Source organism: Megachile rotundata, chromosome 15, assembly GCF_050947335.1.
Source record: "Megachile rotundata isolate GNS110a chromosome 15, iyMegRotu1, whole genome shotgun sequence".
NCBI classification, from domain to species: domain Eukaryota; kingdom Metazoa; phylum Arthropoda; class Insecta; order Hymenoptera; family Megachilidae; genus Megachile; species Megachile rotundata.
The window spans coordinates 8,698,166-8,718,415 of NC_134997.1; the positions used below are offsets into that span (position 1 = coordinate 8,698,166).

At 35.1% G+C, this 20,250-nt stretch overlaps 1 protein-coding gene across 7 annotated transcripts in view; it reads right to left on the reverse strand.

The window, feature by feature from the left end:
• The window catches only part of LOC100882147 (nucleolar protein 4-like), a 126,511-nt gene that overhangs the window by 91,916 nt on the left and 14,345 nt on the right, over positions 1 to 20,250 (reverse strand). The window contains exon 2 of one of the 7 annotated variants that reach the window (XM_076540621.1): positions 4,327 to 4,343. The exons of the other annotated variants lie outside the window; for them this stretch is intronic. The gene's annotated coding sequence lies outside the window, so the exon portion shown is untranslated. The remainder of the gene's footprint in view (positions 1 to 4,326; positions 4,344 to 20,250) is intronic. 7 annotated transcript variants of the gene reach the window in all.

Below are 20,250 nucleotides of genomic sequence, written 5' to 3' on the forward strand. Positions count from 1 at the left end.
GTGTGTCCACGGAGTTTTAGGGCTGCGATGCCCGCCTTTATGGCGCGGCTGGATCAGGCCGACTGCCAGCCACCCTATAGGCTTAAGATTCCCTCAATCTCTTTTTAACCGATAAATATCTTCTATTTAGCGTTGCGTCAGTGGGGTTACAATTTTCAAATCCACGTTTGGCCCACATGTGAGTCGAACTTCATGTGAATTATGGACGACCAGATGGAAGTTTGAAGATGGGTGCAAAAATAGTATGAGATCGAACAAGATGAAGCTCACCCTTAATAGCGTTGCGTAATTGGGGGTAAGTTGAAAAGGTTAGGGAAAACGGTACAGTATGGAAATGGATTTCTAAGAGTATATTGTGGACAGAGTGGACGATGAAGTACTTTTTCAGGTTCATGTTTTGCAAATTTGAAGATTTCTAAAATTTGAAGATGTGGAGACAGAATTGAAGTTTTTTCACTCACGACGTATTCATGACGCACTCATGACACACTCATGACGCACTCATGTTGCATTGAAGACACATTAGTGACACACACATGACGCATTCGTGACGCACTCATAACGCAATCGTAAGGTAATCGTGACGCACTCATGACGCACTCACCACGTATTCATGACGCACTTATGGTACACTCATGACGCACTCATGTATTCGTGAGGCACTTATGACGCACTCATGTACTCGTGATGCACTTACGACGCTTTCGTGACGCACTCATGACGCACTCGTACTTCAGCCGTGATCAATTTTACTCGAATTTTTCATACGCTTCAGAAGAGCTTGTAAATTCGCTAAATATTATTGCATAGTTTTTATTTTAGAAAAGAGAAGTTATCATGGCGGACGAAGAACATAACCTCACTAATCGTCAAATTAAAAAACTTCCACCTTCAAATTTCACTTGAAATTTTTATTCTTAAATTAAAAACTCGTCCAAGAAAAAAAAAGGACAAAAACCCTCCGCAATAATTTCTTTTATCACAATTGCCTCATGCCATTTTAAATAACTTTTAATCTGTTCCATCGGTATTTTCGTGTACCGCGTTGTACATTCAAACACGAGAGAAATCTGTCGAAAAAATGAAATACAAATCAATCTATCTGGTACGAATTTAAGGAAAAAAAAAAGGTCTAAACCGGCCCACGCATGCCAAAACGACAGATTAACAACACCCATCGTTTCCACGGCTCGCGCGGATATTTTTCATTTAACCGGCATCGGGCTTTTAAAATCGGAAATATTTTTTGCCAGAGCAAACACGAATGAACGGCCGAAACAACGGCCGGCAATCGTCAGTAAATTTCACGAGCAACCCCGCCGCTACGAGGGGGTGTAATATCAATTATAAACGCGTAACCAATAACTATGCCCCTGTATATGTGCTCGGCCAGTCACAGGCTAGGATTCGTCGAATATTTACCAATCCCGAGTAATCGAAAAAACGGGAAACGACCGTCAGAGTGCCGTTTCATCGCGTTTATAGAACACATCCGTTTCCCGCCACCGTGTAAATTCTCGGGATTTTTCGAATGTGTCTCATCTCTTTTTTTTTGCGACCCTCGCGATTGATATGGCGAATTGTAAATTATTTTCGTGGAGTAATGGTTAGTGCCAATTTGTGTGACTATTACGTTTGTTTTAATTAAGGAAGGAGAATTAAATGTAACTTGATAGGGGTTGGACGGTTTTTAGTGGTGGTATACTAGTACTAGTGTGGTGGTCTTTTTACTAGTATACTTGGAGTTTCGGGTAATTTTTTTGGGGTCTGGTATTTTGTTACAAAATTCAATTACTGTATTTTATTGCAAAATTCAAGCATAGTGTTTTGTCAAAAAATACAGTTATAATATTTCACTGCAAAATTAAAGTATAATGTACTTTTATAAAATTGAAGTATAGTATTTTGTTGCAAAATTCAAGTACAATATTATTTTTGTAAAATTGAAATATAGTATGTTGTTGCAAAATTAGAATATAATATTTTATTAGAAAAATTAATTATAGTATTTCACTGCAAAATTAAAGTATAATATATTTTTATAAAACTGAAGTATAGTATTTTGTTGCAAAATTCAAGTACAATATTATTTTTGTAAAATTGAAATATAGTATGGTGTTGCAAAATTAGAATATAGTATTTTATTAGAAAAATCAATTATAGTATTTCATTGCAAAATTAAAGTTAATATATTTTTATAAAACTGAAGTATAGTATTTTGTTGCAAAATTCAAGTACAATATTATTTTTGTAAAATTGAAATATAGTATGTTGTTGCAAAATTAGAATATAGTATTTTATTAGAAAAATCAATTATAGTATTTCATTGCAAAATTGAAGCATAATATTTTTTTCTAAAATTGAAGTATAATATTTTGCTACAAAATAATTATTAAACAATATTTAAAAAATTGTACCTTTATAATAAATATACATATATGCACATATTTATATACCTTTTTCACGTCTCTATATTATCCTTGTCTTAAATCCACCTCAACAACAAAACATTGCAAATTGCAATGAAAAAGTGACAAATACACATGAAAAATATGTAAAGAGAGATAATATCGAAAAATATGAGAATAGTTATTTAAAAGTGCAAAAACGCTCGCATACGCGAGTATCTTTGAAGAGGTTATGTTTCGTTATTCCGCGACCAAATATTCGTTATTCATAACGATACTACGATATTCCGCGGACTAACGCAAATTGAGAGACGATAAATTTGAACGTAATTTCAAAATTAACTTCCCTGTAACGGTACGTGCTTCCGAAATTTCCCGAAACGCGAGAACGGTAATAAATACGAGAATTTCGAGATTTATATTCGATTCGAACCTGCGCACGAATATCGACAATTTTTTGGAACTTCGAATTTCGTGTCGGACGGCGTATAATTGAAAATAAAAAAAAAAAAAAAATAAAAATCATTCGTCGATGATTTTTCAAACTGTCCGTCGCTCGTTTACTCGCGATACTCGTTATAAATATTTTTCATTGTCGCGAGTATCCAGGTTAAACAGCGGCGAAAACGATCGAAGCCATCCGAATGAAAAATAGAATTTCCGCGAACGTCAAAAAAAAAAAAGAGTTCAATTTAATTAATTCCATCGGTTAACTGATATTCTCCCCTAACGGGTTCCATTGACCCAAAAAATGCATTTACACTCGCTGTACCCCAAATTTCTTTCATTAAAAAATTGATGCATAGCGCAAATTTAAAATTAAAATTAGTATGTCAAAAATTATTTATTGAAAAGTACGTATGAGGGTCACGAATTATTTCTAGGGAAAATTTTTGTATTAAATTATAATTTGTGAATTGTATAAAATATTTTTGAAATATTAGAATCTGTGGTTGTATAGTTTATTGGTTAGTATTAATATTCGAACAATAAAATTGACGGAATTCAGATCCTTATATGAGCGGGAATTTATTTAGCATGTCTTTACATAACCAGGAATTTATTTAGCATGTCCTTATATGACCAGAAGTTTATTTAGCATGTCCTTATACAATCGAGAATTTATTTAACATGTCCTTATATGACCAGGAATTTATTTAGCATGTTCTTATATAATTGGGAGTTTATTTAGCAAGTCCTTACATAACCAGGAATTTATTTAGCAAGTCCTTACATAACCAGGAATTTATTTAGCATGTCCTTACACAACCAGGAATTTATTTAGCATGTCCTTATATGACCAGAAGTTTATTTAGCATGTCCTTATACAATCGAGAATTTATTTAACATGTCCTTATATGACCAGGAATTTATTTAGCATGTTCTTATATAATTAGGGATTTATTTAGCATGTTCTTATATAATTGGGAGTTTATTTAGCAAGTCCTTACATAACCAGGAATTTATTTAGCATGTCCTTACATAACCAGGAATTTATTTAGCATGTCCTTACACAACCAGGAATTTATTTAGCATGTACTCATGTGGGAACACGTGAGCCTTACATAAATTATACAAATCTAAACTTTGTGTATTAATAAAGCATCAAGAGAAATTGATTAATAGAACTAGTTGATTATAAATAAAAAAAGTGAAGGCGTCTGAAAAGTTGGTTTTCGATTGCCGGCGTCGCGTACACGCGACTTGCTTCGAAACTCGTGGCGGTTTAACCGTGAAAGCCGCGGCAGCGTAGATAAGTGTTAGGTATCAACTTGTTGCATTAATTACAGCGGGGCGGCTATTAGCCATCGATTCGCGCGAAACCTCGTTTCTCTCTAGTTACCTCTCTTCTCGGTTTCCGTGTACACAGGCGCACGCGTTCGTATGTATACAGGGTGGACCACACAAAACAACCCACCTAATTATCTCCTCGAGCTGCAACAAAGATTGCGTACTCAAATCCTTCGTAGGGTGAATAAAATGCGAGTAAATTTATTTCTTCTATATGTTTCATTTTGTGTAGGTATATATTTGTCATGCATAAAATATATTTTCAATGCTACGATTTCAATGTGATATGATTTTGAAATTCATTTTTGACAAAAGTCAGTAATAGAATTTAAATATTGCTACGTCGAGTGATCAAGTTCAATATGAGATTATTTGTAAGTAAACTATGTATAAGAATTGTTAATAATAACTGTTTTATTATAAATTGCATATAAGTGGTTTTAAATCTCCCGCGTTTCGATCGACGCCATATTGTTTTCCTCGTTAGCGTCTGAAGCTTATTCCTTCGTTTCTGTATTTAATATTTGATGCAATTTCTATAGCATATTTTTCGTCAAATATATTATACTTATTTTATTTAAACTCCTACAATTTTACTGTAAATAAATTATTACAAATATTAATATAAATAGACGTAAAATTTGTGTACAACAGTTAAATTAAAATTAAAACCGCATATGCTATAACACAATGCGCATCATACAATGCAATGTTAAAAACCGTGTGCAATATACAAGGTTTATAAAAGAAGAAAATATTATGCACATCAATTTTCGTAATTGTTTGACTGTTGACAGAAGATCAAATCGTTTCCACGTATTTCTGCGCATCTAAATGGTATCAACGATAAGCGAACCGCAGGAAAATATAAATACGAAGCAATTTTGTCGCAGATGATAACCTCTTTACTCGAAACAGATCACGCCTATTGCAAACATTTCGTGTACCGATGTCAACCCATGAGTTGGCGCGTGAGGTGGTTGAAAGAGCTCCTATTGGTCAGAATAACAAAATGGACGCCTCACACGTATTTTCAGCGGTAACAAATGAGATAGTGCGAATTCAGCAGTTTATATTGTCATTATTTTTATTTACTTCGTATTTTATTTTTATTTATTAAGGTACTGTTCACAGTGGAACTTCTTTTACTTTTAGTTTCTCTTATGGGTTAAGTTAGGTTCTTATATACGTTAAGTTAGGTTAGGTATATAGGTTAGGTTAGATATATAGGCTAGGTATATAGGTTAGGTTAGGCTAGGTTAGGTATATATGTTAGATTCTTAAAACGTTCCTTTTATGCGAAAGAAAATGTAACTACAAACGACTTCCCATTCCGGAAAATATTTTTATACTTCTTCATCAGACTGTTCATAACTGATCAATTTTTAGTGTCGTTAAACCAGAAGCATGTATTTTTAGCGAGGTGTTAAACCCAGGTGTCCCATATTAGGTGCAGTTACCCTCAGTACAAAATAATAAGAACGAATCTATGAGAGAACGGTAACCTTGCGTTGGACTATTTTCAACACGCAACAACTACCATATCGTATAAAAATAACTAGTTTTAAATAAATTTATCAATAACGCTCCCCCACGAAACACCTCGACTCTGTCCTCACGCGAATAGACCGCATCGACTTCCGGTTTGTTGAAACGACGCGTAATCCTTCGAATTAAGGAATTGTCCTTAGAGAAAATGTAATTCATTCAATTAAGGGGTCATTCGTGGAGTCTCGCGAAAGCGTGTTGCTTTCGAATGAAAGGAAGGTGGTTGCAGGAACGGATACGTGGACCGGAAGTGGTCGGTAGCACCGCGCCGGCAATTACGCGGACCTGCATGGCCATCCCTATCAACTCGTCCACACGTGACTGTAAAGAAATATGTGTGCATGTGTTTATATGAAGCGCTCCTTTAGGCTTCGTTCATACTCAACGAGATGCAAAAGAATTATAATTGTATGCCTATACAATATTAATTACGTTTAACACCAGTATAACAATTATTGTCATATAGACCATATGTGACATACGTGCAATCTCTGAGGTATTATATATTCATATAAAATTACATGTGTTATTACACATGTCAGTTCATTTGTACTGAAATCTGTATTTATATGACGTTGTATATTTACTACATATGTTACATATGTTACACATTATATCATGTCTGCAAGAAACTGCGTTTGTATAGAATTGCATATGCACATGTGTTACATATGTTATACTAATCAACTGATTTTTACAACAAACTATATTTATATAAAAATTGCATATGTACTACATATGTTACATATGTTATATTTAATCATCCGACTTCTGCAACAAAATATATTCATGTGAAATTGTATATATACATATATTACATATGTCACATGCACATGTGTATGTTACACATAATTCAGTTTGTATAAAAAACTATCTATATAAAATTGTACCTATACTACACATGTTACATGTGTTACATAAGAGCATCTTCTATAACAAACAATATTTATTTAAAATTGAATATATAGCACATACACTAGATATCACATATGTTACATGTGTTACATATAAGTATCTATTTGTCACATCTTTTGTGACAAACAATTTTTATATAAAATTGCTTATATACCACATACGTTACATATATCACATATGTCACACAATTCCATCTCTTACGTATCTAAAATTGCATATATCATATGTTACATATTAACTAACCATCCAATGTTTACAAAAACCATCCCAGAAAAATTTGCATCGAAAGTTATAGTCTTTCACTCGAACGCGACACGAAAACGTTATTAACCGAATCGCGTCAGGGTGCTCGACCTCCTATCAATAATTCCCGCCTTCTTATCGGCGACACGAAGGCAAAATTTTCGCGGTGTGAACGCGACATAAGGCTAGTTCACCGGATGAAAAAAGCGAGTCGCTCTTTTTTCTTCTTCTTGTGCCGGCGCGGTCAGCTCACCTTGATAATGCGAGATATCACGCGAGTACACAGCAACGAACGAGCGTGTGTGCAAAAGAAGAGAATAAAAAAATGCAGGGAAAACGGCGCGGTCATGAGGGGAAAGGAGAAGAGGCCAGTAGGTATCTGTAACTGAACGCTGCGGTTCGCGCGAATATGTCGGCCTGCGAGGAAAATTAAATATTACGCGGTCTCCGTCGCAAAAATTCTACGTCTCCGAGATTTTCCCGCCATTTTTCGAACTGCGCGCCAACTTTCGCCATTTTGTTCACTGAGAAACGCTTTAAGGTCTAGGCTAGCTTCTAATTCAATGTATGCAGAACTTAATTAATTGTGCAAATTGTATTTCAAATAATGCATAAACGCAAATATTCGTTCGTTCAATTTGCACTCACGTGCAAAAAATTTGCTGACAACAGTAATCTATTCGATAGCTTATTTCTTTTTGCTGAGTCATTTTATTAGGTCTGTAAACAAACTTTTATGGTAATTTTTAATTTGTAACATTGTTAGATTAATGGACATCTTGATGAAGGTGAATATTGTAATAGACAGTTAAAGTACTTTTGCGTCACCCTGTATAGTAAGCAAAGTAAATTACTCTTTGCTGGTTCATTTTATTAGGTCTATAAATATTTTAGAATAATTTTGTAACTTTAGATTAATAAATATTTTGATGAAAGATGATTGTATGAAGTAACTAGTTGAAGTCAGTATTTTTTGGACACCCATGTATAATATACAGGGTGAGATATTTGAAACTACCTAAGTAATTTGGTTGTTATTGGTGATAGAAAAAAATGTGTCAGACGAAATTTGCTTGGTTTTTAGAGAGAAATAATCTGGTATTATTAGTTTTTCTGTAAGTGAACGTATTGAAGACATATGACCCTAAATTTGTTCAATCTTACTGTGAGGTAAATAGACTCTTACTATAATTATAAGTAAATTCAATTTAATTTAATATTTTTTTTAACTTAATAATATAGCATAAGTAAACTATAAATTACATATTTAAAATAATTATTTAAAAGCGTATTTAAAATCATCACAGAACGAATAAATTGTAATTAATTCTCCTTTAACCCAACATTAAAAATATCCAAAAATAACAGTACTTGTCATTATTATCTGAAAAGCAAAACACTCGTAAATGCAACATTTGCAAAAAAGCAATTTTGTCGGTGAAAATCATTAAGTGCATCGAAATGAAGTGACACAGTAATATTGCATCGAAATGTAGAATGAACGGTATAAACAATTTCCAAAAAAAAAAGGGGGAGAATAAAAAAAATATCTGACCTCTCGTACACGGTGTATATCACCGCACGCTTTTAGTTTAATAACCAATGCACGGTTACCTACTCGTGTCGTTGCAAAATTCATTTCACAAGAACGCAATAGAAATCGGCGAAAATTTCATTAAAAATTGATGGTTGCATGCGCAGCACTTTACACGACACCCCGATTCTATAAATTTTAATTAATACTTTCGGCAATCCCTATTGACGATCGATCACGTTTTATTACGATTAGCATGTTAAACACGTGGCGGAATAAAATAAATTTCGTGCGGCCATCATAGCAATCAATTGCGGCTATTTATCTTCGGTGACGGAGCTGACTTTTCTCGGATATTGCGTTCAGGGCTTTAGGGTTTAGTTTAGGGCATAGGGGATCGTTAACTTAGGATAGTGCACCCTGTTAGTTGGACTAATAATGCGTGTAACTATAGGTGTCAAGTTAGGTTAGTGATGGAAATGAATAAAACATATACGTTAAGTTAGGTTACCATGTACACTGTGTATAACATACATGCAAAGCCTATAACATACATGAAAGTTAAGCTAATAATGCATGTAACTATAGGTGTCAAGTTAGGTTAGTGATGGAGATGAATACAACCTACAGGTTGAGTTAGGTTACCATGCGCCCTACACCATGACATGTAACATACATGTAAGTTAGGCTTATATGCACTGTGTGTACATATTACAGGTGAAGCTGTGCTAGCAATACACTCTGCACAGGTGTCTAATTAGGCTAATAATACATGGAAGTGTATCGAACATACCGAGTAAGTTAGGTCACTATGCATCCTACATATGAACATAGGCTACAAAGTTGTGTTATCACAATGCACACATGTCATATGTTAACACACAGGTTAGTAACAGTATAGTAAAGATTACTATACGGTATATAATGTTTAAGTTAGGTCATTATGCACCCTACATATGAACATAGGCTACAAAGTTGTGGTAGCACAATGCACACATGTCACATGTGTGAACACATAGGTTAGTAAGGGCTATTATATGCTATATAATGTTTAAGTTAGATGAATATAAACAAAAAGTAGACATCCTAATATACTTAGCCTTGGAGTCCGCTGATTTGGCAACAAAGAGACAAGGATTCTGGGAATGAGATCGACGATCAACCGGTGCCCCGTTCGGCGCAGAGATCCTGGCAACCGCATATTCCGACTAAATTCGAAAAGGTCGATATTTCAAATGCCAGCGTCAGGGGTTAACCGGGGGCTATTTTGAGTGCGCCGCACGGCATGTAGGACCCGAACACACCACCCGTCAATAATCCGCTGAATAAACTATCGTCCGCCCGCCCACATGGCCACCCACCCGTCCACCACAACTCCACTCAACCGCCTCGTACAGCCCAGGCATATATCACGTGTACCAGTGTGTATTTCCACATGTGTGTGTGCGTGGAACGTGCTAATATATGTACCGCAGGCGCGGCTGGACGAGCGTACGTCCAGGTTCCCAGTGTCTGTGTTCCCCCGTGTGATCCCGTGTGTGGGAAGCGGCCAGGGCCGTACTGACCGGGGGGAGCCGTAAACTCGGACCCGGGAACAGTCACCGGGGAGACACAACGATGGCTACGAGACCGAGAAAATGAGCAAAGTTCCGCCGTATAAAATAATAATTTTGTTGCGGGTCTACACCTGAAATTGTACGGGATCTGTTCGTAAATTATTCGGATGGCTCGTATCGAAAGGAGGACCCCCTCGTCGAGACTAGACAATCTCCAATGCGCCGGGAAACACTGCGGCATCGATGGTTATTGTCCCTCTACTTGTCCGTAAATATCCCGTTAAGACTACCCTGGAATGCTGCCCCCACGGCTCTGCTTTTGAATTATTCCGGGATCGTGTTGCTACGTTGTTATAATGCTACTTTTTCGTGAAATGTTTGACAACGGGTCATTTGCATACACGTTCCCCGATTCGCCGAATGTTTAACGCTCGACCGTTTCGATGGCTTCTCGACATGCCGGCTAGCTGCGCCCAACAAGCGAATGGTGGAACATGATTGCGGGCTGTGCCATAAAAACAGAATGCGTGCGATATATCGGGAAGTATATTTCTATGCTCTTAGATACCTCTATTGCTGTACTAGCGAGTGTAATTGGGAAATCTATATTCTTGGATAGCTGTATTTTCAGGTACTTTCTTCTTTGTATAATCCTTATTCTGATTCTTAAATTTTTAAATTCTCGTGCTTTCACTAGAGAGTTTATCACATTTTCACATCTCTGTATTCTTACACTTTAATATCTTTGGATGCCGATATCGGTAGGTCTATTCGTTTCACCAGAGATAGTTTAATAATTTTATTATACAACATTTTATCATATAAAATATTTTATTGTTAAATAAAATTATTGTGTCATAATTACCATTTATTTTAATAATAAATAGTATTTATTAAATTATTATTTAACGATTTTATCATTATTATTTATCATTACTATAATTTTACCTGAAATAATCTAAAGAGGACTTGAAAAGAATTTTCAAATTGAAAAGTCTGAATTAAATTCTGAATTGAAAAGAGTTCTATAAATAAATAGCAAATAAAAATTGTCAAATGAATAAAATTATCAATTTGAAAAAGAATATTTAGCATAATTGCAGAAGTGAGTTTGTGAAGTCTTGTTCGTGCTCGAGAGCGGCTCGAATATTCGCTAGCAGCAGTCACCTACATACGAAGAGCACGATGTATTATTGACACCGCAACCCCCAATGTAGCCCGCCATCGTCGATCCCCTTTGTGTCCTCCCTTGTTGGAAATCAGACAGGTATGTGTACACGTATGTGCACATATATGCGTCTGACTACGGGGTAGCGTTCTATAAACCACTGTCGAGACTGCGCCAAATAAATATTTTGCAATACAGTAGAGTCTCGATATAAGCGAATCTCTCGGGTCTGAACTTTCGCTTATATCGTGTCGTTCCTGCATTGATTAAAGTTTGCTGTATGCTGAAGAAGGAGCGAAGGAAATGTGTGAACCGAGTGTGAACAAGTATATTGGTGAGATAATCTGGATGCAAGATTTAGAGAAAAATTGTGAAATTGACTGAACTTATTTAATAGATGCAAAGATAGAAATTAAGGAGCTTGATAATTTTGGAATTTCTAAATTTCTAAATTTCAAAATTAGGAAATTTAATAATTCCTAAATTCCTAAGCTTGCAAATTTCAAAATTTGGAAATTTGATGATTCCCAAAGTCCAAAATTTGGAAATTTCAAAATTAGGAAATTTGATGATTCCCACAGTTAAAAATTTGCAAATTTCAAAATTAGGAAATTTAATAATTCCCAAATTCCTAAGCTTGCAAATTTCAAAATTGGGAAATTCGATAATTCCCAAATTCCTAACCTTCCTAATTTAATAATTCCCAAATTCGAAAATTTGTAAATTTCAAAATTAGGAAATATGATAATTCCCAAATTCCTAACCTTGCAAATTTAATACCTCCCAAATTCGAAAATTTGCAAATACCTAAATCTGGGAAATTACAAATCCCTAAGCTAACCCCAATAATTCCCAAATCCCTAAATTCGTAAAATAACTATCACATAATTCCCCAAACTCACAAACACAAATAAACAAATTAAAAAACCCGCAAATTCCAAATCTCGCGAACGAGAAAAACGTCGAAACAACCAGCGAGTCTTCTTTGTCCCGCAACGCCATTTTCCCCAGACAGGCCTCCCATGCTCTGTGCTGTACAAAAAAAAAAGCATCGTTTCCGCGCGTGACGAGCCTCCTTCGGCCGTCAGACAATTTCATCGGCAATTTCCTGATTCCTCTCTGTCTTTCTGTCTCGCAAGGTGGGAGTAACCTCGAGGCGTACCCACGTACCTGCGCGCATGAATAATGAAAATCCACAGACTCGGTTGCAATTACCAGCAGAGCGTCGCATCCGGCCTCGATTCAGACGGGATCACTCGCAGCTTTTCGGCTATGCGACCACTGATCTACGCTTTGGTATTAGCCTTCTGCTATTCGATTATTTTTTGACTTTCTCATTTTCGATTCTCAAATTTTTGTAATGAATACATTCTTCAATTTTTTTACTATTTAGTATTGGAAATTTGATGATTAGTGAATTATTCAAATTTAGAAAGTTTTCAATTTTTTATTTGCTTGAGGTTTCAGTTCTTCAATTCTTCACTTTTACAATTTTTCAGTTTTTCAGTTTTTTAATTTTTCAATTCTTCAATTCTTCAATTTCTTAATTTCTCAATTTTTTAATTTTTTAATTTTTCCATTTTTCATCATTCAAATTTCAAATTTCCCAATTTCTCAACGTCTCATTTATTCAATTTCTCAATTCTTCAATTTCCCAATTCTTCAATTTCTCAATTCTTCAATTATTCAATTATTCAATTCTTCAATTCTTCAGTTTTCCAATTCTTCAATTTTCCATATTTCTAATTTCTAAATTTTTCAATTTCCCAATTTCTCAATTTCTCAATGCTTCAATTTTTCAATTCTTCAATTTTTCAATTCTTTAATTTCTTAATTCTTCACTTTCTCAATTCTTCAATTTTTTCATTCTTCAATTTTTCTAAAATCCCAAATTCCCCAAATCCTTACAAAATCCAAAAAAATCCCTAAAATCGACCAAATGAAGTCTCTCTCGCTGCCACATCGCATGAAAACTAGATTTGCTCTCGTCCTCGTATTTTTAGCCGAAAGATTCGATTAGCGTCGGAAGCGGGAAAGACGCCAGCCTATCGCGACGCCACGCGTCCCTGTCTTTAACCACCGCGGCATCCCTTATTGTTCCCCGACAGACAAGGGCCCTTCTATTACCCTAGGTCCGGGATTACTCGACGCTAATCGAATCTACTCGCCGCTAATTGACTCCGGGAGTAATCGCGAGTAAAACTTTCATGGCTCACCCGATTCGCGCCGCTCTGCTTGACTGACAACCGACTCGGTTCGAGAGGGCTCACAAGATGAAGGAGCTCGGCTAAAAGGAACGATGCCAGGTGAGATATTACGGATGCCTCTTCAGGATTTCATGTTATCTCTGGTTTCGTTATTTAAAAATAAGATGAATATTTTAACAATAAGCTGAACATTTTAACAATAAGATGGGGATTTTAACAACAAGTTGTTGAACATTCGTTGTGGAACAATTTAAGGATTGTAGCAGACATTTTTTTTTTTTAGGTAAATATTCATAAAAATGCACCATGTATGACCTTGATTTTATTAACCCTATGAAACCTTGAGTAACTGCTGGCAAAGCAAGTTAGCAAGGTAGCAAGTTTAAAGTTTATTAATTGAAAAATTAAGTGAGTTTTGAGATTATGTCTCTACTAATAATTTATAATATTGTCTGTGAACCTATATTTATACTACAAACATGTAATATTGTGGAATTAGTTAATAAACAAGTTGGGTTTAATTTTATAAAGAAAAGTTACTGAGGTACCTCGACGAGATATACCAAAAATACAAAAATAAAAAATAAAATTTGATAACAAATATTATGTGACGATTTTCAGTGGCTCAACCAGTTTAAACGTAATTTCTACCGTGATTTACCTGAAATCTTAAACGTTTCGATTTACAGAACATAATGAGCGAGCAATTTCCCAACTGCGTGCATACGTTCCCGTAGCCTAGTTTTCGTGGTACACGCGTCATTTCAGCGCAACTATTCGAGCGGCAAGGAAATTTCATATTTTTATATATCCGCATTTTTACATCTTTAAATTTTCTGAATGAAATTGTCAAATTTATGTTAATTCGTTTTTGCGGTTTGAAAATTAACAATTTTTGAAATTGGAAAATTTTGTTCTTTCATATTTTTAAAATGTGTTTCTGAAATTTTTGGATTTGGTGTTTCTGTAGTTTTGAATATTGAAATTAACAAATTTTCAATTTCTATATTTTTGAATACCAAAATTATCAAATTATCAAACTGGAATATTTGCAACTTTCATGTATATAGACTTATAAATTTTCTACATTGTAATTTTTCAAATTCTGTAATATAAAATTTTGCAATGTGAAATTTAAAAATTATAAATTTTATAACGTTGTACATCAAAACCTTCACACAAAATAAATTTCCAAATCTCCGAATTCGCAAATCACCGAAATGATAACAAAATCACTGGAAAAACGAAAGGAAAAACCAATCGCATCGAACGCTAAACAACTTGCATAATTTATTTAGCCGGCGATCGTCATAATTATCTCATAGCCAGACGATTAAAATTACGCGTCAAGTCGAGCCTTATTTCACAGTGTCAGCAGAGGTGCGATTCTATCGATCGCCTGCATTCCAAGTGTCGATACGTTTTCACAACAACAACAACAACGGAGAAACCGGGTCTTGTTCCGTTCTCGATCGACTCGTAATTTCCTTCCGGTGGTGCGTTCCTCGTGATTTATCGCCGAATCGCGTGTCCCCGCTAATAGAATCGTCGCTTAAAAAGACGACACTCGCTCGTTGGACGATCTTGAAATTATCTTGTCCTCGTAATAATTCATTCGTGCCGAGCCCTTGCCTTGTAATTACTCTTCTGCTTTTTATTTTGTGGTTGAGATTTGAATATATATATCAGAAGTTAAGGTTCAAATTAAAATACAAACACTGTATTAAAAGATGCTGTGAAAACTATAATAAACAGTGCATTTTAAAATGTAGTTGAAAATTCAATAAACACTGTGTTAAAAAATCTAAAAAATGCAATAAATGGTGCAGTAAAAAATGCAATATAAAATGTAATAAATGTGATGTCAAAAAATATACAAAAATTTAATAAACATTACATACAAAAAATGTAATAAATGCTGTATTGAAAAATATTATGAAAAATACAATACACACTAGGTTAAGAAATATAAAAATTATAATAAACAATATAATAAAAAATTTACAAAATATAGTAAATGCAATGGTAAAAAATATCATGAAGAATATAATAAGCATTACTCTAAGAAATATAAAAAATACTATTTAAAAAAATATTGTGAAAAATGCAATAAACACTACATTATAAAATATCATTTAAAATACAAGAAACGATATATTAAAAAATTTCATGAAAAATGCAAAAAAACACCACATTAAAAAATTTCATGAAAAATACAAAAAAACACCACATTAAAAATTTCATGAAAAATACAACAAACACCACATTAAAAAATGTTACAAAAATACAAGAATTGTTATAATCAAAAATATAAAAAATATGATAAGCAGTAGAATATACAAAAAAAGAGCAACCCTTATAAAATATAAAAACTGCCTTAAACTACACAATAAGAACAGTTAACACTATACTAATTGTAAGAAAAATAAGAAAAAAAAAACAAATATTGCATTGGATCTGGTAAAATTCCCCGATGCTCCATCACGTGTCCCCATTTCGAGTCCGCAACGGTACAAGTCCACCGCAGCCCACATGTCGAAGCATCCAGAAAAAAACACCGCCGTTGTACGGCCGTCGCGAATGCAGGAAATCAGGCGTGTTAGCCATAACCATTACTTTCTTAACACCCAGTACATGGTCTAGGTTGTACAAGCAACACAACCGAACGTACAAGCGTGTCTGTCGGTACGTGTGCACGTGACTGGTGCAAAAAGAACACAGGACGTTGCATGTGGACGTCGATGCGGTGTACCTTGACACGGATGGCTCCCTGAATCAGCCGACAGCTAGCAACAAACATCAGCTCGCTATCACACACGCCTACCAGCTACACCGTGCACGCTGCCAACGAGCGTGCATGAGTGTGCGACAGTTGACGAACGGCGCCGATAAGCCCGTCATCAAGCTGGCCAGACCGACGACCACGACGACGACGACGACGACTCCGTAGGAAATGGAATTTCCTCCGATTCAAACCGTGAGCCAAACTGCTGATATCACCGGTTGCGAAGGATTCCAAGGTGATTCTGGAGTTACGGTTCGTTCTTGCGGACGTTCGGAGCTAGGACTAAGGTAATGGTCCTGGGGCAGAGGACTGAGGTAAATTAGCTGGGTGGATAGGTTTCGAGATTCTTTGTTTGGGAGTCAATTTTTATGTGTGTAGACATACAGCTCTACGATGCTTTTGTGGACATTCGTACCTAGGTCGCATTTTGGACAGAGAACTCATAAAGTAAATTAGCTGGGTGGGAGGTTTCAAGATTTATTTGGAGATCAATCAATGTGTATATTTGGAAATACACCTCTGCGATATTTTTGTGGACATTTGTACCTAGTCCACATATTGGGCAGAGGACTCAGAGTAAATTAGCTGGGTGGGAGGTTTCAAGATTTTCCATTTGGAAATCAATCAATGTGTATACTTGGAAATACACCTCTGCGATATTTTTGTGGACATTTGTACCTAGGCCATATTTCGGGTAACGGGGGACTCTGAGATAAATTAGCTGGGTAAGATGAAATACACCTCTGCGATATTTTTGTGGATAGTCCAGTACCTAACTAGGACACATTTTAAGCAAAGGGGGACTCATGGGGTAAATTAGCTAGTTAGGATAAATTTCAAGCTTCGTCACTTGGATATCAATCTTTATACTTGCAAATGCATCTCCTCTGTCATACTTTTCGTAGATGGTCAAGTACCTAGTTGGGTACATGTCAAGCAAAGGGGGATCTCTAGGATAAATTAGCTGGTTAGGATAAATCTCAAGCTTCTTCATTTGAAAATCAATTTTTATACTTGGACATACACTTGGATATTCTTATGGACAGTCAAATACCTAGCTAGGACACATTACCTACAACTCAAAGGTGGACTCAAAGGTAGACATCAGTTGGATCAGTCTAATATTAAGTTTCATCAAGTTTCATAGGTAGCGCCTCAAGTTCCTCCATTTGGAAATCAACCATTTTTATACTTGGAAATGATACACCTGCTGTTTGATACTCTCGTGAACATTCCTATACCTGAACAGGATTGTTGGGTACAATTCAAAGGTGGACCCATGTGAAATCATCTGAAGGATACATATGATGTGAAGTGTCATCAACCTTCATAAGAAGCTTCTCAAATTTGTTCAGTTAGAAACCAACAATTTTTATATTTAAAATTGTGGCACCAGCTCTTGTGGACATTAGCATACCTAGCTAGAGTACATTTGATGCATAGGTGGACTTATGTGAAATTAGCTTGATGAGGTATGTTTGACATGAAGTTTTGTGAAGCTTCATAGGAAGTTTGCCAAATATCTTCATTTGGAAATGAACAATATTTATATTTGGAAATGATAAACTTGTTCTGTGATGCTTTTGTAAACAGTCACATAGCTAGAGTACTTGTCGTAACATTCATAGATAGACATTAAAGGACATGATGGACATTGGATGACATACGTCCAATTGTAAGTGAAGTTTCATTCAGTGAAGTTTCACAAATGTTAATGAAAAATAATCCTTGATAACCAAAAACGTAAAAATCAGAATCAAAAATATTTTCCACCCATCGCAGCTAGTGAACCATCTATTAATACTTGGCACTACTACGTAAAATTCACGGAACGTAAATCCAGGATCCTGCTCGTAGCTCCAACAGACTATATAACCGCAAAGCAACTGCTAAGGAAGCAGCTAAAGATGATTTTGGAACGTGAACAACGTGCTTCACGATTCAGTCAGAGATGAGAGGGCGTGGTTCCACCCCTTGCAACCCCCTCAACGCACCACTACCTCTCCCCGTGCAGCCCCTAGTGCATTACGGAAAGAGTACTTTCGAAACATTGGGTGCTCGCTTTTGGGGTAGCTTCTGCGAAAGGGTGCCACCCTGGGTGGTTGTTTCATGCTGCTATATATTGTATATATATGTATAATGTATGTACTGCATGTATGTGTGATGGTGTACAGGATGATTCATCTTCGGATGAATTGCTTGGGAATTATGGGAAGAAATGTTTTGGAGATTTGTGGTATTTTCGAATGTGTGGAAATTTGGGGATTTTCAGTTTTTTAAGGTTTGATATTGGGGAAGTGGATATTTGGAAAGTTGGAAATTTGGATATATGGCAATTTAGAAAGTTGGAAATTTAAATATATGGTTAGTTAGGTATATGGCAATTTAGATATGTGGCAATTTAGGAATAGGGCAATTTAGGTATATAGCAATTTAGGTATATGGCAATTTAGGTATATGGCAATTTAGGTATATGGTAATTTAGGTATATAGCAATTTAGGTATATGGCAATTTAGGAATATAGCAATTTAGCTATATGGCAATTTAGCTATATGGCAATTTAGGAATAGGGCAATTTAGGAATAGGGCAATTTAGATATATAGCAATTTAGGTATATGGCAATTTAGGTATATGGTAATTTAGGTATATAGCAATGTAGGTATATGGCAATTTAGGAATATGGCAATTTAGTTATGTGGCAATTTAGTTATATGGCAATTTAGTTATATGGCAATTTAGGTATATGGCAATTTAAATACATGGCAATTTGGATATTTGTAACTTTGGGAATTTGGAAAGTTGAAAATTTGGAAATTTGGATACATAGAAATTTGAATATATGGCAATTTAGATATATTGCAATTTGGAAATTTGAAAATTGAAAAGTTTGGAAACTTGAAACTTGAAAAATTTAGAAACTTGGAAAAATTGACTACAACCTATAACCGTTCTCTTCAACAATATAAATCAATATTTGTCATATACCTATAAAATACCACCATATTTCCATTTAATCCCATTATATAACCCAACATCATTGCAACATGTATCGCACAATAATTCTGTCATCACACAAGATTGATGTAGCATTGAAAGCGTCAAAAAGAAAATATTCAATGGAGACCATTGAAAAGATAAGAAGATATTTCGGTCCACTTGTTTACCTTCCATCGCCCGCCATCTTTATTGTAACGTTGCTTAACGCGTTTTTGCATTATAGAAACGGAAGCCCGGATTTAGTGGCTGCGAGGAGGTGTTTGGGATTCGATGCTTCGCAGGTGTCCAAAGTTTCCGGAAACCTGATTTTGCTGAAATCCCGTGAGAGACGGAACTTGTTAAGAAAATTTAGGCTACGCGGTTTCTTGCTGCCGCGGCGCAAACTTCTGGAAAGACGCCGCATACTAAGTTTTTGAAAAGCGACGCACAGATTTCGAATTAGGCGCAAAAATGAAGAGTCGGAAACTTTCCACGAAAATTGAAATCGTTTTTGATGAGTTGCAAGTTTTTTGATATTTTGATGTCTCGTTGACTTGGTAATTGAAGAATTGTATACATTAATTTATATGTGTGTAATTTAAAAAATTTACACATGTGTGAAACACATATGGAACACATATGAAATTGTATGTAATATGATTTACACATTTACAATATAAATATTTAATAAATATGTACAAGTGTATATATAATATATAACTAGTTGTTGGGTTATATATATATATAACAAATATAACAACATATGTGCATATGTGCATATGTACATATGTGCAATATGTTGTTTATTAAATGTACATATTTAATAAACATATACAAGAATTCCACATAAAATACATAAAATAATTATGCAATAATTATAAAATATAAAATAATTATGTACATGAAATAAACTTACATACATGTAATTTACGCATGCTCATGCAATTACACATATGACTCATTTCACTTCAAATCTAAAAGCTGCTGATGGAGTACTCCTAAACCTAGAATTTCAAAATCCCTAGAGACTGAAAAGTCGATAATTAATAGCAATGAAATTATCCAATATGTGAACAGTTAGGTCGAATTTAAAACCTTATCTTGGTCCTCCGTCGTT